The sequence below is a fragment of the Rattus norvegicus genome, chromosome 18, assembly GCF_036323735.1.
Source record: "Rattus norvegicus strain BN/NHsdMcwi chromosome 18, GRCr8, whole genome shotgun sequence".
In the NCBI taxonomy this organism is placed as follows: domain Eukaryota; kingdom Metazoa; phylum Chordata; class Mammalia; order Rodentia; family Muridae; genus Rattus; species Rattus norvegicus.
In genome coordinates, this window is record NC_086036.1 from 4,637,116 (window position 1) to 4,647,596 (window position 10,481).

Consider the following 10,481-nt stretch of genomic DNA (forward strand, 5'->3'; position numbering starts at 1 on the left):
TCACAATTTCCTTCTAGGTCACTTGAGCATCTAACCACATTCTGGTAGCAGAAAGTCAAGTGGAGCAGAAAATTCTTTGGTCTTGGAAGTGACTACTGTGGGCTTTGACTGCATCTCTCTCATCTCCTGTCATCGTTCTAGGGCTATGTGGATGCAGAAGTCACTGCTGATAATACCTGACATCTGGGAAGACAGTTTGCTTATTAAAGTGCTTTCCTTGGGAGTAAAAAGACTCATTTAATGCCCTAGAGCCCGTGAAAAATTGTCAAGGTCTGGCAGCGTGTTCTCTATGCTAGAGAGGGAGAGGCAGGATCTCTGCGGCTTCTGCTTAGCTTCTCTTGCCTGGTCTGTGAACTACAGACCAGTGTGAGACTCTGTCTCAAAGGAGGTAGGTAGCATTTTTGAGTCAAAGCTTTCCCTCTGGCTACCACATACATGGACATTCATGTGCACATACACATTAAGAAAAAAAAGTGGCTCTTGGGGCAGGACTCCATGCATCAACCCATGACTGATGATAGCCTTTAACCCTCTTCCTCACACCCCTGTTACTGTCAGGAGGGCAGGTCCTTGAGGGAGTACCATCCCACAGATATATCTCAACCTTGCATCTTTCCTTGTGTACAACCTTAGGTTAAAGGTTTCTCTCAGGAGCAGCCTGTGTGACTGCTCCCTCTGATGGAATAAGGAGAAGTTGACTAGAAACATTTGGTGACAGAAGACTCGTCCTCCTGTATGGAGCATTAGTGATCACAAGTGCCCAGAGAAACAATAGTCACATAAGGCTTGAAAACGCTACAAAACAGTGCATAGAACCTGTGAATTTCGATGTCACGCACCTTCTTTTTAAAGATTTACTTTGTTAAATTGTGTTTGTTTGAGTATATGCACAGATCAGTAAAAGAGCCTCAGACGCGTTGGAACTAGTGTTACAGGCAGGTCGGGCAATCTGATGGGTGCCGGGAACTGAACTCTGATCCTCTGCAGGAGCAGTATGAGCTCTTAACCAGTGAACTTCTCCGGCACTTCCCACATTCTGAAAAATGCGGTGCCCACTTAGTCACCGCATTCTCTAAGCCGTGTTCTTGGCAACGGCAGCTTCTGTTTTTAGAAACGGAGGCAACGCTCTTCACATAGAGCTTGTAAATGTGAGAGGACAAGGCATGGTCTCATCTGGTGGTTCAAATCCATCCCTTGCCTTGCTGTTCAGAGAACCCCCATTGGGTATTCTACCATAGAAACAAACTCCTGAGAGAGATCCCGTGTTGGTGATGCGGGTCCATCACCCAAGTTTCCTGGGAGCCTGGGGCTAAAGGATCACAAGGCCAAGGCCATCTTGGCTGACTTCATGAGACGCTGTCTTCAAATAAAAAGCAAATGAAGACAGGCGGTGCAGCCTCCTGGCATAACGCATACCCAGCATACATGAGGCCTTGGGTCCAGTTCCCGGTACTGGGAGCAGATGGTGAGGAGAGTAATATCGAAGACATTTAATGCAATTTTTGTGAGTGTTTCTTTTTCTTCATTTTTTGAGAAAGTGTGAAGAGAGCAAGAGAATAGTCAAATGAATATAAAGTCGGATCAATGTAGAAAATGTTCTAAAACAGTATGAACTGGGTCGTGCTCACAGCCTGAAGGGTTCTGAGTTTTCTTCACATTCAAATTCTAATACTTTTGATCCATGTCCCCACCCCTACCCCAATGAGGTTTTGGACATCTCCTCTCACCGCAGGCCTAACCAAGAGTCCAACCAAATCCAGGTTGTATGTTACTCAATATAGTGACTCTCTGAACATGGCTTTCTTCCCCTCTTCATGCCTTTCCTCTAAACCCCAAGGCCTTGGGATGTTTCTCTTTTACTCTATCTGGAATCTTTTGAACCTTTCTAAATACATCCAGAATTCCCACTCCTAAACCAATCCATTGCCGAGGAAGGGTTGACCCTGACTGTTGAACTTTAAGGCATCAATTTTGTGGTGCTCCACATCATACACAAAACCACATGGTAAAGCCTCAGAGTTCTTCTCTGTTGCTTGAATGTTGCTTAATCCCACTCCACCCATGCTAGATCCTCAATGCTCCTATAGCTTTTAGCACACAACTCCTTAAATATCCCTTTTCTCTGTTAAGTCATTGTTACCATAGAATAGAAGATACTCACTACAAGTTATTTAATGTGTTAATGCTTTAGAAATGAGTTTGTCAGGACTAAGGCATCAACAACATTCCTAAGAGTCTAGCAATTTCTCAGTTGACAGTTTGTAGCCCTCACAGATAGAGCCTAACAAGACAAATATGATTCAGAAGCATATAGGTGTGTTTAAGAAGCCAAACTTTAGTCCTGAATCTCAACCCATAGGGCTGACTGCATACACCCATGTCTTTCCAGAGATCACCAGTATGGATCTGATGGGACCCTTCTTGCCTGCAGTTGTTCAATGGGAATTGGCTTGTGACTGTCTCAGGTTCGTGTTGCCCCAGCTTCCCAGAATGGAAGAGATATTCCTTAGTTTTAATGTTATTTTTCTCAGCTATGAGTTTTTCTTACATTTCTGGCAAGAAGTTTCTTTCACCTGTTTTCTCAAATGCCCCTCTTCTATTTTTGGCAAAAGAGCACCATGCCTAGTCTTCTGCAGCCTTCTTTTGTTGTTTGAATGTCACCAGAAAGTACTAACTTGTCCACTCTCCACCCCATGTATCTGTTCTCAGATTTCCTTCCACATGCATTTATACATTTACTATATGTTTTACTTTTGGTGTGTGTGTGTGTGTGTGTGTGTGTGTGTGTGTGTGTGTGAGAGAGAGAGAGAGAGAGAGAGAGAGAGAGAGAGAGAGAGAGGAGGGGTATGGGTGTTGTGTGTGGTGTATATTGTGCACAAAGATATGTTTTCCCATGCAGAGCTATTTGGAGGCCAGGAGGTGACTTCAGATGGTCCGCCTCAATTGCTTCTATCTCCTACCCTTTTATTGAAAAAAATTGCTCCTCCCTTCTTTTGGCTAGGCTGGTTGGCCAGCAGGGATCACAGGAACCCCTCTCTTCTCCCCACCTACCAACAGTAGGGTTATAGGTTCATAACTGCATGTCTGGTTCTAGTGTACATACCGGGATCTGAACTCAGGTCACCATGTTTTCTCACTTCGCCCACTGGGCCATCTTCCATCTTCACAGTCCTTCTTTATCACTGTTTCCACATTCATTTAGTATGAAGTTATTTTCTTAAAAATATAGTCATCCACCATGTTCTCAGGTTACACACACACACACACACACACACACACACGCACGCACGCACACAGTGCACTCACACACGCAGTCTATGCCCATGTATACACAAAGAGAATAAAATGTGAAAATATTTTACAATAATGTACAGAATTTATGTAGACTTGCATCCAAAAATAGAGACTTGTGTTATGGCATTTACATAGCATTTAGTATTATAAGGAGTGGAGAGGTGACTTAAATAGGAAGATGAACATAGATTATGCACAATACTATATCCCATTATATGAGGGACCCCGGAATCTTGAATTTGGAAATGGTTGGGGAAAATGTCATTAATTCCCCCATAGATGTCATGGACAAATTATACTTTTATGAACACATTGAAAAGAGCACCGGGGTGGAAGCTCAGACCCAGCACCTCTCTTCCCTCATCCTTGTCTCTCTGCACTGAGAAGGCCCTCCTGTTCTGGAAGCTATTTGTCTTAGGGCCTGCCCAGTTATAACACTTTGCTAAGAGTCTCACCTTATCTAGTTTAGTTTAGACACTATCTGTTTATTCCACACCACAGTAATGAAGATTTCTCTCCAGTCTTCTTGGTCTTCTCTCGGCATTACTGTGGGCCCCGCTTCCCGTCTGTGCTGAGCATTTAGACTATTTGGCTCTGAGCCTATTGTTTTCCCTGGGATAAACCATCTATACATTTACCTTTAGTTCTCTGGACTTTCCTCCACATAAAACTTATATTCACCTGCATTTCCGTTTTCTTCTGTGAACCACTCATTGATGTTCCATGACCTTATGTCATCTCCTCTCAGGAACATCTCCACAGATGCATCAAATGAGCCCAAATGATCCTACCTGCCGCATCCCACTGCCAACTGGGACACATTTTCCTAACTCCCTTGGTCTTCAGGTCCCTAGGACCTGACATTTGGGCTGCTTCATCTTGCTTTACTCTAGAATTTATTCCCTCCTTTCTCATTTCTTGTATTTCAGTTTTGTTCCATCTCGGCAACTGATGGGATGCTGCTTAAAACATTAACTCTATCTAGGTAGCTTTGTGAGTAAGGGCCCGCAGAAGGGATCTTCTGTTGATCCCTGTCACCTCAAGTATTCTTTATCTTCTGTTATGCTGGGGGAATAGGCTAGCATAACGGACACCCAGCTGCCTTGTGCTGGTCTCAGTGTTGCTGGGGAGAGGCGAGGAGCCATCTCTAGTCTTTGTTTTCTGTGATGGACTCTCCTTTCTGCAGAGCAGTAATCTTTCCTAGTGCTGATCTTTGAGATTTCACAATGTTACACTGCTGTTGCTTTTTGAATGTAACATTCTTACTCTCTAGAAATGTGCCTTTCACATCTCAGAAGTCAAGCAGTGGTTGGGTTACTTTTTACTTATTTTTTTTCTCTCAGTTTTATCTTACCACATTCCTTTTGCTTTTTTGAGTCATGGTTTCACCATGTAGCTTTGGCCAGCCAGGAAGTCACTGTACAGACCAGGTTGGCTTCAAACTTACAGAGGTAGACCTATCTAGACCTACTAAGTGTTGGGATTAAATGCCACCATGCTTAGCTGTTTTCCTGGACTTTCAGAACCTGAGCACATCGGATGGAGGCTCAAAAGTTCCCCATCCCATGGTCTATTTCTTTGACTTTTAAAGGAGAGTTGATAATCTTGGCTTCCCAGTGGTCCACTGAAGACTTCACTTGGCACTTTGTGCAACTCCTGTATTCTCCTTTGCCCTCTGAGTGTACTCTTAAACTACCCAATCCTGGTTTCACGCAAATGATCTATTCTAAAAACTTCCTGATGAGAATTACTATGAAGTTTTTATTTTGTCCCCTCTCCTGCTTCTGTTTCTTAGCTGCTCGATCAATGATGGTATATAGACAGATGATAAATAGATGATAGAGAATGTGTTTATTTTTTGCCCTCTGCTATAGTTGATGCCTTCTTCAAATGTTGCAGTACCTGCATACCTGCCATAGTTTAAGAAATGGTCTTATATTCAGTCCACAGGAGACTGATGCCCCTGGCAACTGGCCTCTCTGTAGATAGTGTAAAAAAGGAGCTGACTGTGTGAATGGGGCAACTGATCCCACAGAAGGTATTGGGAAAATGTAAACAGGATTATTTGATGAAGATCTCAAATGGAGTCTTTGCAATTTTTCCCCTGAATACCAATCTGCTGCTTGCAGAATCACCTTTTTTTCTGCCTTGAACGTACATACCTGAACTCTTTATTCAGGAGCATTTGGAACCAACTTTTATCCATGGGCTTTACTTTGAGCCCAGAATCCTTTTGTCTGCTAAGACTGGATCCTCTCTGGTTCCAGTTCCCTTAAGTTTGTCCTTGCATGGATGAAGGAAGAGACCAGCTGATGGAGGCTGGCAGGAAAGGGCTACGTAGTGCCTGGTGGGCTGTGGGGGTAAGGGAAGAGACAGAGAAGTCATGTGTGAGTGCAGACTCTGTTGCAGGTCCTGCCCTACCCACCTCCCAGGGGATGCTCAGTGTGAGGACTCATCATCTCCAGGTTCTGCAGGTGAACCAAATGTACTTGGATTCCAGATATTTTCGCTCCATTCTACTCTGCTCTTGTTGTTTTTCTACCGTGTTTTTTCCCCCAAATGTTTTGACAGCTGCCCAGTTGTTCACTGTTGTGTTCTCTCTTGTGTATGCATTTATAAGTATTTAATTTCTCTCTTGTCATTTCAGAAAGATTTTAGATGGAGAATAGACTAACAGGTTTACTCTAACAAATTTAAGAAAAATATTGTTCTTTTTAATATGACATCCAGAAATAGGGGTGATGTGTGTGTGTGTGTGTGTGTGTGTGTGTGAGAGAGAGAGAGAGAGAGAGAGAGAGAGAGAGAGAGAGAGAGAGAGAGATTTATAGTAACTAAGAACTTCACATACTTTCAAGTCACTATCTCAGGAGCGGCCACTTGAATTTCTGGCCTCTGTGAATCCTTCACTGTGCCAGGCTCCAGTGAGGCTGGGGCTAAGAGACCTCAGAGAATTGTCTCCCCTCGAGCAGCTGCTGCAACATCAGGAGTCTGGAAGGCCAGCTTCTGGGAGGGCTTTGTATAATTAATTGGGGTCTGCAGTTGGACTCCTCTTATCTCTCTGTGATATTCACACTCACCCGAACTGCTGATGTTCTTAAAGGAAGAAAATAAATGAAGAGACAAAGGCTCCTTGTCCTAGAAATCTTGTCACACAGAAATGGCCTCAAGAGAGACTCCTTCCCTTATCTACCAGATGTGACTTGAGGGGGTCTGTTAATAGCCAATATTTGTGAAATTTCACAGACTTTTAAAAAAGAGAATAGAAGTGATACTTGTTAAAAACAAATAAAAACAGCCAAGGACCAGGCACACTGTCCGGAGTAGCTGAGCTGTGGCCTCAGCCCAGGACAGACAGGGACAGCTTGAGAAAACACAGTAGGCAAACACAATGGAGCGTTCTTTAGCATCAGAGAGAAGTTAAATTACAGAGTTTTCAGGAAATGAGTGAAATTGGAAGACATGATGCTGAGTAGAATACACCAGACCTGGCAAGACAAGTGCCACATCAAATGGCTTCTCTCCTATGTTGCAGCTGAACGGTGTCAACTGAGGGTAGATTGGAAAAATGTTTATGAGGTATTGGGAAGCTTGGGCAGCAGGGAAAAAAACAGGATGGTGTTGATCAGGACTCGGTACATGTATGTGTAGAAATGCCATACTGACCCCAAGTAATATATATTAATATATGTGTAATACATGTTTAAATAATTAAACATTATAGTGTCATATAAAATAGCTTAAGAACTAAACCGTTATATCTCCCTATTCAAATAAAACCCCACAAGACCCACAAACTACTCCAGAGAAGACCCCCTTTCTCTATTTAAGTTGAATGAAATGACCTTGCTTGTTAGCAGCTGGATTTTAAAGATCAATTAAGGATATATCAGGAACTGATATGTGACCACTGTTACACTCTTCTCTTTGAAATTGTTGTGCATTGTGGGAAATGTGACATCAGGGAGTTAAGGTTAAGACTTCTATATTGGTTCAGACAAAATGTGGCAGGAATCCAGATACTACTTTATACAAGGATGCCAGTCACCAAGTCCTCAAATTTCTAACTCTCAGAGCCTCAGCATGGGACCCCCATTGAAGTTAAGACTTTAAAGGGGAAATTGGGATTGATGAGGTCACATGAGTGGGGACCTCCTGCTGTCCTGCTCATAAGAGGAAGAAATATAGACATGTTGTGAGTTGCCAGGGCTGCAACATAGAGAAGGCTTGTGAAGGCATGGCAGGAAGGGAGCCACCTGCAAGCCAAACACATAGAGCCTCAGAGGAAGCCACATCTGCTGACACATTTGTCTGGAATTTTATCATTTCAGCTCTGTTAGAGAATGAATTTCTGTGGTTTAAACTATACAACGTATGGTATCTCTTGTTATAGCATCTTGGGCAAATGAACACAGCTTGTTTTTTAATTTATATTTGATTTAAAACTGGATACGAAAAGACCAATAAACAATATTAATAAGACACTCCTTAAACCTACTCTTTGGTTACCCCCTGCAATGCAAACATTAGACCCTTGCTGTAGACTCCCCTTTGGGCATCTCTATCCTCAGGGAAGGCTTCCTGATATGGAGGCGCTGTGCAATGAACTTGAGAGTCCATTCTGCAATTTTATCATCATCCCAGATAGAAACCAACCTGGAGGGGATCAGTGCGGTGGACATCTTGAGAGACTGCCTCTCACAGAGAAGATTCTTCATTGACTGAGCCCTTGCAGACATGTAAGTGGCTGACTTTTGTAACCAGGTTGGGAAAGAAATACAATAGTTTTTTCTTTTAACCATATGCTAAAAGTGCTTGTTACAGGCCAATAATGAGGCCAAGAAAACACTTGTATATTGGTTTGTCTGGACATAAACCAGGAGATTGTATACTGTCACAACATACCAAAGACCAACAAAGCAAGTCAGAACATCACGTTCGTTGTGTCATCACCTCAGTGTCATGCTGTTAGCACAGTGCTCATGCTAACCCAAGCCCTAGATCCAACCAGTGAATGACCAAGAATAAAACTGAGGGCTGGGGAGGAGGCTCAGCGGGCAGATCGCTTGTTTTCTGTGTGAAATGTCCTGAGTTTCATTCCTAGTGCTCACATCAGAAGCTAGATTTGGTAGTTGCGTGCCTCTATTCTCTACAAGATAGCAACACAGGAAGCAGGGACAGGTGGACCCTGAAACTTCCTGGCAGATAGCCTTATAAATAGGCTTATTTATAAGTTCAAGACCAAAAGGAGACCTTGTCTCAAACAAAAGATGGTTGTTGCCTTCTGCCTTCCACATGTATACACTCATGTGTGCATGAGTACCTTGCACCCACATGTGCACCCCTACACACCCATACAGAATGAAACTGAAGAATTACAAACTCAGACTGAGAAAAGAAAAATAGATGTACACTGGCACACACATGCATACATTCTCAAACATCTGTACACACGTGTCATGCACATGTGTATGCACATGTTCATACACACACACATAGACACTGACATACAGAGAGAGACACACAGATACACACAGATACACACAGATACACACAGATACACACACACAGAGAGAGAGAGAGACAGAGACAGAGAGAGAGAGAGAGACAGGGAGAGAGAGAGAGAGAGAGAGAGAGAGAGAGAGAGAGAGAGAGAAGCATGGGTGGGAAAGAAAGCAGTAGACAGAAGGAGAGTGTGTTCTGTGAGACTGTCATTCCCCAGGAGAGCTTGGGTACCATGGTTTGTCATTCCTATCACTTTGCCCTCACCACCTCTGGTTCTGTTTACACCCAGAGACTGTGTGAGATTTTAAGGAAGCCCATGTGAGCTTGCACATGTGATGTGCTTTCTAATGGGTATTCATGATTTGACTGAAATGGAACAAAAGGGACATGGAACAAGTTAATATTTTCATGTTTGATTGACCTAGCAGGTATACCTCAGACTCATTCCGCTGTGAGCTGGAGGCCTCATTCAGGCAGAAGAAGCAGTGCGAGAACTGAAGTCTGACAGTGGCCAGCCACGATGAGGCAGGGTGTGGGGGTTGCTCATTCTTGTAGGTTAAGTCTTTTCTGCAAGCATGGCGCTTCTCTGGTGCTTGTTAAATACCGTATTTATGTCATGTGTTTGTATACAGTGGGATTAGGGGACCAAACTGAATCACTGCTGATAGTTGCTTGAAGGGATGTTTGACTAGGAGATTTACACAGTGTTCTTAATAATCTTTTTTATTTATTTATAGAATGTTATCATTCCAAACATACAGAGCTGCCATCCCCAAGGAGAGATGCTTTCTATTTGAGGCTCACCAGCTCTGCATGCTGATTTTCGAAGAGATAAAAAGAGCATCTGGCCAGCATAGCACAGACTCGCTTCCCCTCCCTCCTCATTATATGAAGAGTGGATGAGATTTTTGCTTCATTTCTATTTATACAAATAAAGACAGCAGTCTGGGAGATGTGTCACACTGGCATGAAGCGCCACCGATCTTGCTGGGTCGAAATGTACATGTTCCATTAACAATAATTATAGTGTATAATTAAGGTTTGGGTTCCCAAGTGGGTCTCTGTAGCTTCCTCAAATAGTCATGGGGTTAGGAAAGACATAGGAAACTAAATAGATACCTCCACATTCTCCCAACAGTTGCCCAACTCTTGCCCTCACCCCAGAGCATCACCAGTTTGTGTGTCAAAGATGCTCTACAAGCAACATAGTGTCCAAGTGCCCTCTACTGTAGCCAGAGGAGATGCTACTATGCAAATAGTCATGATTTTAGAGGAAAGACACTAGCAAGCAAAGCTATCTGAATATTCCCACGCATTTTATGGGATCCTTATGTAATGGGTTCCATGTAACAGAACGAGGTTAACGTTTAGATGATTTCAAATGACAACTCCTGCGTGGGGCTTCCTGTGGAAAGATTCTTTTGTAGTCCTCCATTTTTAGGTTGAGATGGAAATTTTATGAGGCATTTGTAATTTTAGTACACCCGTGCACATGTATAAACAATCACAGAGAAAGGATTAATGACTTTCAAGTCTTCTCACCTGGGAGGGTCTCTGGACACCTCTCTTCCTGCAGCCTCTAAAACTGCAGTTCTCAACTTGTTGATCTTGACCTTTGTGGGATGTGAACGACTCTTACATGGGTGTCACCTAAGACCACAAGAAAACACAGATATTTAATCAAT

At 43.1% G+C, this 10,481-nt stretch overlaps 1 long non-coding RNA gene across 3 annotated transcripts; it reads left to right on the forward strand.

Annotated features, from left to right (window-relative positions):
- Window positions 1-1,015: 1,015 nt before the first annotated feature.
- On the forward strand, window positions 1,016-9,747 carry LOC102547190 (uncharacterized). 3 transcript variants are annotated; one of them, XR_010059757.1, is made up of 4 exons: window positions 1,016-1,504; window positions 2,390-2,465; window positions 7,863-8,030; window positions 9,534-9,747. It is a non-coding gene; the product is annotated as an uncharacterized LOC102547190 (long non-coding RNA). The 3 variants fall into 3 exon arrangements; XR_361218.4 differs by having other exon boundaries at window positions 7,936-8,030; XR_005496440.2 differs by having other exon boundaries at window positions 7,940-8,030.
- The last annotated feature ends 734 nt before the right edge of the window (window positions 9,748-10,481 follow it).